Below are 13,054 nucleotides of genomic sequence, written 5' to 3'. Positions count from 1 at the left end.
TCAGAGTGAAAAGACTAAGAGAGATTATAAGTAGAACTGATAAAGAGAACAGTCTAGGTAAATAGAACCTAAACTTGTTCCTCAAATCCTGAAATATTAGGATGCTCTGAAACTCAGGAAAAGTGTCACCATGAAAAGAACAAAATGCACATCACAATGTAATCAAGCTGCAGAAAAGAGGAACCATCAAATTGTGTTATTTTTTTCACCCTAACCATATTCAGTTGATCGCATAAAGGTATGGAAAATGCTGTTAGAAAACATGAAAAATTTATCTCTTCACTGCAGTCACACAAGTGGCTTTGGAAATGTTTAACATTTAGTGAACTGACTTTAAGATGAAGGATTTTGCAAAGTCCAGTGTTCTGAAACAAAATAGGTGGCTCAGAACACCTTATATGTTTACCAGTATAACTGGACACTCGAGTGCTCTAAACTTGAAATTGAAGGAAAAAATATAAAAGGCTGCTGTATCAGTTAAGGGAGTATAGGATTTCAGATGCAGCCAAGCCATGTGCATGGGACAGATGGCTTCTCAAGAGTGCACTCATTTCCTGTTAGTAAAGTTCCTTGAGCTCTGCAAAACAGGAGATTCTGAAGCGCTCGGAATCAATTCGGTGAAAAGGAGCTCAAATGTGTAGAAGAAATTCACATAAATGGAAGTAATGTTTTATGTTTCTTAAGCCGAGCCAATCTCCAGATGTATGTGAATTAGCAAAGTAACTGTAATCAGGACCAAAAGCAGCTGAATAAGCTGAGGCAAACTACTCACCCAAAGTACTTCTGCAATTACAGAGATAAACAAATATATGAATTCAAGAACTATTTTGCTGGCTATTTAGATAAATTTAGGAGCAAGTAAAAAAAACTACCTGGATAAATGAAAATATGTTATTTCAAGAAATAACTCCAGGTTATAACATAACTTAACAGCAGCACGCAAACCTGAGATTAGAACCATGAATACCCTGAGTGTAAGCTTCTCCATGGCAAGGACCATGTCTCACCTATCTTTGTATTCCCAGACCTCGCATGGTGGCTAACATATAATAAGTAGCTTATGAATTAATCAGCAAATGGATGAACTGACTAATGAATACACCACACAGTTACTGAGGAGAGCAATTCTTTAGCCAGCAAACTAAAGCAACACAGAGTTTGGAAAGAGATGGTGGTTAAACATAACAAACTAATCACATTTATCACTTGTTTCTATTATTATAATGTCAAAGGAAAGGAATTTAAAAGCTATTACATAATAAGGACAAAGACAATGAGAGAAAAGAGAGAGAGAGGGAAAGAAATAGAAGTTGAGTATTTCATCCAATTTTTGGAAAACGAAAAGTAAATAGAGGAGATGTCTTGGTTAAAACATGGTGCACTGAACGAACAAACATTCACCCTCAATCAAAATGAGTACAAAGAAATAAAAATACATGAGCCTACTAGGAAAAATAGAATGAAAATCAAACAACACAAACAATGTTAACATACTTCTACAAGCAGGAAAAAAAAAAAATGTGAAGACACTAACAAATAGAGAAAGCTGAATACCAGGGACCTAAAGAGTGGTGTGCACAAAATTCTAGAATGTGTCAGCAATGAAAAAGATCAGGTACTTTAGAAGGTGGGAATAAGTGTGACATGATAGCTAAGAATAGGAACATTGGCTCAATCTCTGGTCCAGGAGGATCCTACATGCGGAGAGCATCTAAACCCAAGTGCTACAACCACTGAGACTGACTCTACAGCCCGTGAGGCACAGTATTGAAAGACTGAGCACCCACAGCCTGCATTGCGCAATGAGACACCGCAATGAGAAGCCCGCACACCACAACTGGAAAGCAGACCCTGCTCACTGCAACTAGTGAAAGCCTGAAGGCAACAAAGCCTCACTGCAGCCAGAAACAGATAAAAATTTTATAAAGCCCTCATCAAACACTACTAGAGAGTGCTAGCAAAACAACTTATTATTTTGAAAACTCAAAAAGAGGAGAAACTAATCATTTTACCCTCCCTTTTACACTTTTTAATCTATTTTAAAATGTTTATGTATTTATTTTGGCTGTGTTAGGTCTTCGTTGCTGCATAGCTTTTCTCTATTCGCAGCAAATGAAGGCTACCCTCTAGCTGCGGTCTGCAGGCTTCTCATTGCAGTGGCTTCTCTTGTTGCGGAGCATAGACTCTAGGGTGCAGGCTTCAGTTGTTGCGGTATCGGGCTCTAGAGCACAGACTCAGTAGTTGCGGGGCATGGGCTTAGATGTTCTGTGGTACGTGGGATCTTCCTGGATCAGGAATTGAACCCATGTCTCCTGCACTGGCAGGCAGATTCTTTACCACTGAGTAGCCAGGGAAGCCCTATTCTCCGTTTTAAACAAACAGAACCACTGACTGTCTAAATAGTGGATGAGGTGAGGATCCTTTACAGAGGTATGTTAGCTAATAAATGAAGAAAGAGTATCCAAATATTACCATTTGCAATGTTTAGCGATTTAATAAACAGTGTACTGAACATTCACGGCTACTAACATTACACAAAGGAAGGCCTTAGATATCATAGGCCTTCTAATGGAAAAACACAACATAGTTAGAAAAGCAGAACTGCTAAAAAAAATTCAAGTCTCAGCATCAAATACAGAGGACAGAAGAACATGTTAAACAATACCGTGGAGATGCAAACAGCAAAACCCAGATTACAGCAACAATTCAGTTTTTGCAATAAATTAAAAATAATCAAACCCAGAAATTGAGGAGAAATCTGAACACTAACAAAAACTTAGGACATCAAGAGTGGGATCTATGATTTGTAACATGTAAGCCTTATTTGAGTACTGACTCAAACAAACAATGGGGGAGAAACTTATGAAACTGTAAAATTCTGACATTCACAAAATAACTGAGTACTGAAATACTGATGAGGTTTTTTAATGTTATTAAGGGATTATTATTAATTTTAATCTTTTTATGCATGATAATACTATAACTTTTTTCTTAAAAAGAGTCCTTACTCTTTAGATATATTTATTAAAATATTTTATGGATAAAATGTGATATCTAGGCTTTGCTTCAAAATAACATGCGGTGGTAGAGGTAAGAGGGTCGGGAAGATCCCCTGGAGAAGGGAATGGCTACCCACTGCAGTATTCTTGCCTGGAGAATTCCATGGACAGAGGAACCTGGCAGGCTACAGTCCATGGGGTTACAAAGTTGGAAATGACTGAGTGACAGTATAGCTAAACCAAGGCTGGCCATAAGTTGACAAAGGCTGATGCTCACTAGGTATGTGAAAAGTACATGGGGGACTCATTATTTTCTTCTCTCTACTTTTGTGTATACTGAATTTTTTCCATAATACAACATTAAAAAGACCAGAAAATAAACTAAGAAAGAAAAGTCTTCGAATACAGAATGCAAAAGAAAACTCAAAAGACAGCTTTGCACCATGGCTAAAGAAAAACCAATCCAGATTGGAGCAGAACAGAAGGCTATGGGAAGGAGGTCTCCAGGGAAAGAAGGGAAAAAGGAAAAGATTATTTTATGTGCTTGTATGACCTTTTGGAAGTTGACAGATCTGTTAGAGTCTTTGAGTAAAACAAAACAAAACAAAACCACTGATGGCAATATAAAAACCAAAAGATAGAATAAAAAGAATAATTAAAGATAAAAAGTTGACCAAGAAAGGAACACTCAACCATTGGATTTACTAGAAAACAATATTAATTTAGTCTATTTATTCTATTTAGTCAACTATATAAACATGGATACTGAATTACCAAGTAATTCAAATATAGGAAAGAGAACAGAAGAAAAATGGTGACAAAAAGCGTTTAAACTTCTTCTCTTTCACTTTTTAGTTTTGTGATTTGGACAAGTTCCTTAACCTTTCTAATGCTCAGTTTACTCCTCTGTAAAATGGACATATTATCATCAACCTTGTAGCACTGCTGAAAGAATTAAAGATAATACCTCTAAAATACATGGCATAGTATCTTTTTAAAAACATTATTTTGCGTATTTATTTTTAGCTGCATTGGATCTTCGCTGCTGTGCAGACTCTCCCCAGTTGCGGAGGCAGGAGCGTCCTGCTGTGGCAGTGCATAGGCTTCTCCCTGCAGTGGCTTCTCTTGTTGCACAGGCTCTAGGCATGCGAGCTCAGTAGCTGTGGCATTTGGACTGTAGGGCATGCAGGGTTTCGGGCGAGCAGGCTTCAATACTTGCGGCACACAGCTCAGCAGTTGCGGCTCACAGGCTTCAGTAATTGCAGAAGCAGGCTCTGTAGCTGTGGCTTCTGGGCTCTAGCACACAGGTTCAGCAATGGTGGTGCACCGGCTTAGTTGCTCTGCAGCATGTGAAATTTTCCTGGACGAGAGACTGAAGCCATGTCTCCCATGTTGGCAAGCAGATTATTATCCACTGTGCCGCCAGAGAACTCTGGCAGAGTATCTTATATATAAAATGTAATACCATGTCGCCAATAAAAATGATATATTTTAGTTATTGATAAAGGAAGACAATGTAAAATTGTGCTCAATGAAAAAGCATATTACAGAAAAGTATGCATAATATGACTCTATCTATATAAAATTGCCTATCTATCTACCTGTCTCCCTACCCCCATGTATCTAATAGAAAGGCTATCTAGAGGGAAAGTTTAAAAATATTGATACATTAGGTGCTGATTATCTCTGGACAGTGAGAGTTCAGTTGATTTGTTCTTATTTAAAAACACTTTTTTCTTTGAATTGTTAAAATAATTATAAACCATTTTCCCCAAAGTAATAAACCATCTTTATCTTTAAAGAATCTGCCTGCAATGGAGGAGACCCAGGTTCAATCCCTGGGTTGGGAAGAGCCCTGGGGGAAGGGAATGGCTACCCACTCCAGTATTCTTGCCTGGAGAATCCCATGGACAGAGGAGCCTGGTGGCCTACAGCCCATGAGGTTGCAAAGAGTCAACACAATTGAATGACTAACTCTTTCTTTCATCTTTACAGAAGTAAAAATAAAGAAAATAAAACAACTTATAAAGACAATGGGGTAAAGCGATACACTAAGTGAAGTAGCAGATAGCATCACCTGTAGGCCATGTTAAAATTTAAAACTATATAAAAATTATTAGATACACAGATAGGGGTAGAATTACAGAAAAAAAGAAAACAATTTACCTGTTAGTATAGTCGGGATTATGCTATTTCTCCATTCCGTTTTTACTGCATAGTGTTATATATTTTATTGTCATATACACTTACATTGTTGTGGCATAGTCTCTAGGGTTGAAAGTGTCAGTTGCTCCGTTGTTTCTGACTCTTTGTGATCCCATGGACTGTAGCTTGACAGGATTATCTCTGTCCATGGAATTCTTCATACAAGGATACTGTAGTGGGTTGCCATTCCTTTCTCCAGGGGAGCTTCCCAACCCAAGGGTTGAACCCTGGTCTCCTGCATTGCAGGCAGATTCTTTACCATCTGAGCCACCAGGGAAGCCCTATTCAGTCGCTAAGTCGTGTCCAACTTTTTGTGACCTCATGGATTGCAGCAGGCCAGGCTTCCTTGTCTTTCATTATCTCCTGAAGTGTGCTCAAACTCATATTCATTGAGTCAGAGCTGCGATCCAACCATCTCATCTTCTGTTGCCCCCTACACCTACTGCCCTCAATCTTTCCCAGCATCAGGGTCTTTTCCATGAGTTGGCTCTTTGCATCGGGTGGTCAAAGTATTAGAGCTTCAGCTTCAGAATCAGCCCTTCCAATGAATATTCAGGGTTGACTTTTTTAGGATTGACTGTTTGATCTTCTTCCTGTCCAAAGAACTCCAAGGAGTCTTCTCCAGCGACACAATTTGAAAGCATCAATTCTTTGGCACTCAGCCTTCTTTATGGCCCAGTTCTTACATCCATACATGACTACTGGGAAAACCATTTGTTGGTGTTATTCAGTAGCTTAGTTATGTCCAACTCTTTGGAAACCCATGAAGGGCAGCATGCCAGGCTGCCCTGCCCTTCAGTATCTCCTGGAGTTTGCCCAAACTCATGTTCATTGAGTTGGTGATGCCATCCAACCATCTCATCCTCTGTTGCCCTCCTCTCCTCCTGCCCTCAATCTTTCCCAGCATCAGGGTCTTTTCCAACAAGTTGGCTCTTTGCATTAGTTGGCCAAAGTATTGAAGGTTCAGCTTTACCATTAATCCATCCTTCCAATGAATATTCAGGGTTGATTTCCTTTAGGATTGACTGGTTGGATCTCCTTGCAGTCCAAGGGACTCTCAAAAGTCTTCTCCAACACCACAGTTTGAAAGCATCAATTCTTTGGTATCAGCATTCTTTATGGTCCAGCTCTCACATCTGTACATTACTACTGGAAAAAACCATAACTTTGACTATGAGGACCATCTTCAGCAGTGATGTCTCTGCTTTTTAATACACTGTCAGGCTCTGCCATAACTTTCCTTTGAAGGATCAAACTTCTTTTAATTTCGTAGCAGCAATCACTATCCACAGTGATTTTGGAGCCCAAGAAAATAAAATCTGCCATTGTGTCTACTTTTTCCCCATCTATTTGCCATGAAGTTAAGGAATCAGATACCATGATCTTAGTTTTCTGAATGTTGAATTTTAAGCCAGTTTTTTCACTCTCCTTTCACCCTCATCAAGAGGTTCATTAGTTCCTCTTGGCTTTCTGCCATTAGAGTGGGATCATCTGCATCTCTGAGGTTGCTGATACTTCTGGCAATCTTCATTCCAGCTTGTGACTCACCCAGCCTGGCATTTGGCATGATATACTCTGAGTAGAAGTTAAATAAGCAGGGTGACAATATACAGCCTTGACATATTCCTGTCCCAATCTGGAACTAGTTCATTGTTCCATGTCCGATTCTAACTGTGGCTTCTTGACATGCATACAGGTTTCTCAGGAGACAGGTAAGGTAGTCGGGTATTCCCATTTCTTTAAAAATTTTCCACAGCTTGTTGTGATCCACACAATGAAAGGCTTTAGCGTAGTCGGTGAAGCAGAAGTAAATATACATATGCCTATTTTACAAGTTCTTGTATTAAGCCAACACTGACCTCCCCATTAAGTTTCATTCCTTGATAATAGTTTACTCTCTGAGGCCACAAAGCAAAAGCCTAACTTCTTTAAAACATGACAGATCTTTAAATATTTAAAGACTTGTTCCCTCTAGGTCTTTTCTTTTTCAAATTCCTATAAGCTTCGTAAGTTCAAGCACTATGTCATCTTTGTATTGCCAGCAGCTCTGAAATAATGTCTTAAATATACCAAGCAATCAATAATATTAGGCACTTGTAGAGATGAATATGAAATCCCCTCAGTATTCTGGTAACATTTTCCCAGATATGTTTTCATTTGTTAACATGCCTCTTAAAATATGACTTTTAGTTTTCTTTTACTTCCTTGTATTCCTTGTCTCTGGTGACCTTCTAAAATCCACTCCAGTCATTCCACTCCTGTGGCTATAACCAATCCTGAAAAATAGACCTACCTGGGAAATTCAGACCTTCCACTCTCCAGTACTCCCGTCCTCCTAGCCCACTTGTTCACTCACACCCAATGTAGCCTATCTCATCAGCACCTCTCAGTCAACTTTAACCATGTCTACAATATACTTCCTCACCTTGCTTTCATTTCTGAGTCTCCACATTACTTTTGTTTTTAACAATATAGCATAATTTCCTTTGGCTGACAGTCCATTAATTGCAAGCTAGTGTAAAAAATACCTTGGATGGCTCCAAGACTTTTCCAAGTCTACCCACAATGCTGGGAAGCCATACCTTACATAAGGCTGCTTCCATTACAAATCTAGAATTGCTGAGCTCAAATGGTTCCTCGGTGCCAACACTGATTTTACCACACTAATCTCATTATCTCATTCCCCCATTCACCAAAACCTCACACCACGTCAACAGTCACCAAATTTTTAATCCCCAATTTTGCCATTTCTCAGAACATATAACTGTCATTCCACTTTCCTAAAAAAATAAAAGTATACAAACTTTCTCAACTTCTTACCAACCACAAACCATGGATATTCTCAATAACAAAGCCACTAAAAAAGAAAGCTAAAGGTATCTACATATACAAAGAAAGGACAAATGAGTACAAAACAATGTGTATGTCTATAACAGCCAGTGAAAAATAAAAATTCATTTGAAAAAGCATACAATTTCTGTGGAAAGATTAAAACCATTACACGGTTGCCTAAAGGGAGGGAAACTGCAGTGAAAGTGAGATTTTTTCCAAGTATACATGCTTCTGTAGGTTTAGAATTCTGAACCATATGAAAACATAGTCTAAAAAAATAACAAATAAAACTTGTGAACATAATCATGCATGTCGTTTCATGCTTTAAAGCCCCTAATGCAGTGCCTGGGGTGTGGGGTAGGGATGGGAAATTATTCCTTAATGAGCACAGAGTTTCAGTGCCCATTAAAGTTGTACAGATGGATGGTGGTGATAGCTGCACAACATTAGTAAGTGTGAATGTACTTATTATCACTGAACTATAAACTTAAAAAGGGTGAAAGTGAGAAATTTTCTCAAGCTTATTTTACAGTAATTTAAAAAAAACCCACAATAGTAATAACTAAAAAACAACTCAAAACACTCTCCAATGCCTTCTTACTGCTATTATGATGAAGAACAAGACTGTATAATGCTGACCCCTGCCTAATTCCATCTTGTCTTGAGATCCTCTCAAGAGGACCAATTAGCTCAAGAATATTCAGCTGAACTGAACTTCTTTTAATTCCTCAAAAGCACAGCAGTTTCTCTTGCTCTGGGTCTTACCATAGAAAATTCCTCTTCCTGGAATGCAGATGAGTATCCCTTACTCACAGGATGCCTCTTCAGTTCTTTCTGACTTGCTTAGTTCATTTCCTTTACTTCCCTTTTATGATACTCAATACAACTAAAATTATCTGGTTAGTGTTTGACTAGAAAATTCAATGAAGGCTGGGATCACTTGGGTTTTTTCTCTAATGCAGGGGTCCCCAACCTCCAGGATCTAATGCCTGATGATCTGAGATGGAGCTGATATAAAAATAATAGAAATAAAGTGCACAATAAATGTAATGTACTTGAATCATCCTGAAACTATTCTGCTCTCCCTCCCTCCCCTAGGTCTGTGGAAAAACTCTTCCATGAAACCGATTCCTGATCCCAAAAATGTTGGAGACTGCTGCTCTAGCATATAGCATGGCAGTAACAGGTACCCTATAAATATTTTTTGAATAAATGGATTAATACAAAATTTAACTATACTCCAGCTGTGGTCTAATCAATGAGCAGAGTAGAACCATCCTTTATACTGGATGTTATTATAATTAGTGTGCCCTAACATTACTTTATTTTTATCAGTTATGATAGACACAACTTTCATTTAGCCTGCTGCTGCTGCTAAGTCGCTTCAGTCATGTCCAACTCTGTGCAACCCCATAGATGGCAGCCCACTAGGCTCCCCCGTCCCTGGGATTCTCCAGGCAAGAATACTGGAGTGGGTTGCCATTTCCTTCTCCAATGCATGAAAGTGAAAAGTGAAAGTGAAGTCGCTCAGTCGAGTCCGACTCTTAGCAACTTCATTTAGCCTAGAGTTATTCAAAACCAGAAGTCTTTGTGAACTGAACTACTGATAATAGGTGAGGATTTCTCAAATCCTTTCATACAAATTAGACATTCTAAGCACAAGTGCAGAATTTATCCTATTAGTTTTCAGCTACTTATTTTTCAAACTTATCTCTGCCATACCGTATATTAAGTATTTTTCTTAGATTTGAGCTATTTGCAAGCGGAACAGACCTGATCTCTACGTAGCCATGGCTGAGAATATTAAGTTCAATGCTGCTGAGGACAGGGTACAGTGCATTTCCACATAAGACATTTACTGATGCTGACATGACCTACTAATTAACACTTCTGGAGGATGACCATGCTGCTGCTGCTGCTAAGGCGCCTCAGTCGTGTCCGACTCTGTGCGACCCCATAGACGGCAGCCCATCAGGCTCCCCCGTCCCTGGGATTCTCCGGGCAGGAACACTGGAGTGGGTAGCCATTTCCTTCTCCAATGCATGAAAGTGAAAAGTGAAAGTGAAGTTGCTCAATTGTGTTCGACTCTTAGCGATTCCATGGACTGCAGCCTACCAGACTCCTCCGCCCATGGGATTTTCCAGGTAAGAGTACTGGAGTGGGTGTAGAATGACCATACATACCTTTAATATGTACTATCACTCAGCATTTTTCCTGTCATAAAAATTTAGAAAACTATTTCTTCTGAGAAGTGGAATGGGCACAAAATATGAGCTAGAAAGAAAGTTCATAAAATTTGATAAATTACTATAAAGATATTCTTAACCTTCAAGCACGACATCAGGGAGGTGGCTGCTGCTAACAGGATGCGTGGTTGGACTATCTTGTGTCCTTTTTTTCTTTGTAAAAAACATTTTTTAAAGTTACCCTTGCCTCAGTCTTTCTTACTGCCAGGAAAAGTGAAAATAATGTAAGAGGAAGTCACACAGACAGCAAGCCATTTAACCTCACTAGGTATCTATAAAATGACAGAGGGGGACCACCTGATCATAAAGTCTTTCTAGCTCTAATGCGCTCCTGGTTGAAAATTGAATGTGCTGTCTTCTTCAAATCATATTTGAATGTATAGCTTCCTCTAAATATAACCCAGTGGTGTGAATGATGTAAGGAATCTTGAATATGAGATGTTCTGACTCAGTAATACTTTCTCTGTACCTTTCAAATCAAGCCAGATAGGTAGTTACCTATACCTAGACTCTCATCTCAAAATCACTTCACATAAGTATTATAACTCTGTTTGCCATCATTTATGTATTTAATATACTTTACAAAGGCAAAGTTCTGTTTTACCTCAAGCTTCATTTAACTTTATTTTTAATATAGTCATGACATTTCAAATATAAAATAAGGGTTTAGAACTGAATAACTCACCATAATTTGGTTTCTGCAGAATTATAGTGTGAAAATGACAACTTCATAGATTCAGAACATTACAGGAAAAAAAAAAATTAACATTCTACAAACTAACTTAAAATGCCAGGAAGTGCCTTGATCTGAAACAGAGGCTATGGAAACAGTGCTTCCAAGGTAAAGAAGGAAAGGAATAACTTGAAACTTATGAAATGGAATCTGAAGGAAAATGCCTTAAGAGGCATGATAACAGTCTTGAAATGACTTTCTTTAGTAAACACGAAGGGATTCCCAGGTGGCACAGTGGTAAAGTATCTGCCTGCCAATTCAGGAGACACAAGAGATTTGGGTTCGATCCCTGGGTCAGGAAGATCTTCTAGAGAAGGAAATGGCAACTGACTCCAGTACTCTTGCCTAGAAAATTCCAGGGACAGAGGAGCCTGGCAGGGTACAGTCCATGGGATTGAAAGAGTCACAACACCACTGAGTGACTGAGCATACACACACAGCGAACAGGAAATAGAACACAGTCTCCCCAATCAAGCATTTCATAAAGATAAACTTTCCTTTCAAATAGTGTCTACATTCAAAAGCAAGAAAAGGACAGGTTTCCACTTCAAACACTTTTATTTTCATATGGTAAGTCCTAATCAGAAAAGAAGAAATGTATTCTGACCACTTAGGTTTTCCTACTCCCCAAAAGGCAAATGTATTAATGTGCTAATGTGTTTGTTTTATGTAGGCAAATTTTTGGCATTTATAATCTGCAAGAACCATGATTAAGGACTCCCTAACAATATCCAGTATTGCATCTATTTGGTATTATATTTTAAAACTGTTTATTATTATCTGTGTACAACTTTTTAATGGTAATCTTGTGCTAGGACACCTTAATGAAATCTCTTTGGTTTTGAACATTTTTCAGCTCATTATCTCAGGTCTTCTAAATAATGATATCAGCAGCAAATAATGATAATTTTGCCTTTTTCTTTCTGAATTTTACCTCCTATTTTTCTTTTGAGTAGTTAAACTAATATCCCCAGAATAAAGGTAAAGTGCGAAGACAATTAACCCCTCGCCTTGGTATTAGTGTTTCATGTGATGGTTGCTTTAGGCTTAAAACAAACACACACACACACATACACACACTCACACACATAAAATATGTGTTTACATTTATATAAATGTCATACATGAAATGAATAACTTATATTCAAAACTTTAATCGAAGATGAATGCTGAACTTCATCAAATTGCACCTCAACATAGATGGAGGAAATGAAATGAAGCTTTTCCTTTTCATTATTAACATGGCCAATTATATTAACAAATTTCCTAATATTACACAATGACTGCATTCCTGATATAAATTCCATTTCCATATGGTTAATGTATTAGGCTTTTTAATGAGTTTATGGTTTATATTAACACTGATATTTCTCCATTCATCGTCTTAATCTGAGCTTTCACTGTCAAGGGCCCAGATTCAATCCTTGGTCAGGATTAGGGAACTAATCCTGCTACTGTGTGGCACTAGAATGGAATGGAATGGATCGGAACATCTCAACTGCATGGGGTTATCTCAGGGAACTGTAGAAAGGAAAAAATAAAATACAGATACACGCACATATATACTGAGAAAAAAGGTGGGATTCATATCAAATATAAAGAGCTGACTTCCACTATATATAAAGATTTCCAGTATATTATTAAGATAAAAGAGCCAATAACCTTAGTGGAATGAAGGGCAAAGAACACAGACAACTGACAGGAGAAAAGTACAAATGACTACAAGTATGAAAAAATGTTAAGCTGCATTCAATAACATAAGAAGACTGATGTGCATTAACACTACTATCAGATCACATTGGCAAGAAAAATAATTTCTCTCTGAATATGTTGGTAAGGTGCGAGGAAAGAGATAATCATACTGCTGGTAGGAATATAAATCGGTATAAATTTTGAGAAGCATAATTTGCAAATGTCTAAAAAAATATAAAAATGCAAATGTCCTTTGTATGAGCAATTCCATTTATAATAAATTTATGTTACAGACTTATTCCCATGTACTGAATATATAACACGGAACACTAAAATACCTAGTAATT

The 13,054-nt window shown here is 38.0% G+C and overlaps 1 protein-coding gene across 1 annotated transcript in view; it reads right to left on the bottom strand.

Moving 5' to 3' along the window:
- Nucleotides 1-13,054, bottom strand: part of ZRANB3 (zinc finger RANBP2-type containing 3) — a 263,334-nt gene that overhangs the window by 107,315 nt on the left and 142,965 nt on the right. The window lies entirely within an intron of this gene.

This window comes from Budorcas taxicolor, chromosome 2, assembly GCF_023091745.1.
Source record: "Budorcas taxicolor isolate Tak-1 chromosome 2, Takin1.1, whole genome shotgun sequence".
In the NCBI taxonomy this organism is placed as follows: Eukaryota; Metazoa; Chordata; class Mammalia; order Artiodactyla; family Bovidae; genus Budorcas; species Budorcas taxicolor.
The sequence above is the reverse complement of the archived record's forward strand: the minus strand, read 5'-3'. Positions and strand labels throughout refer to the sequence as shown.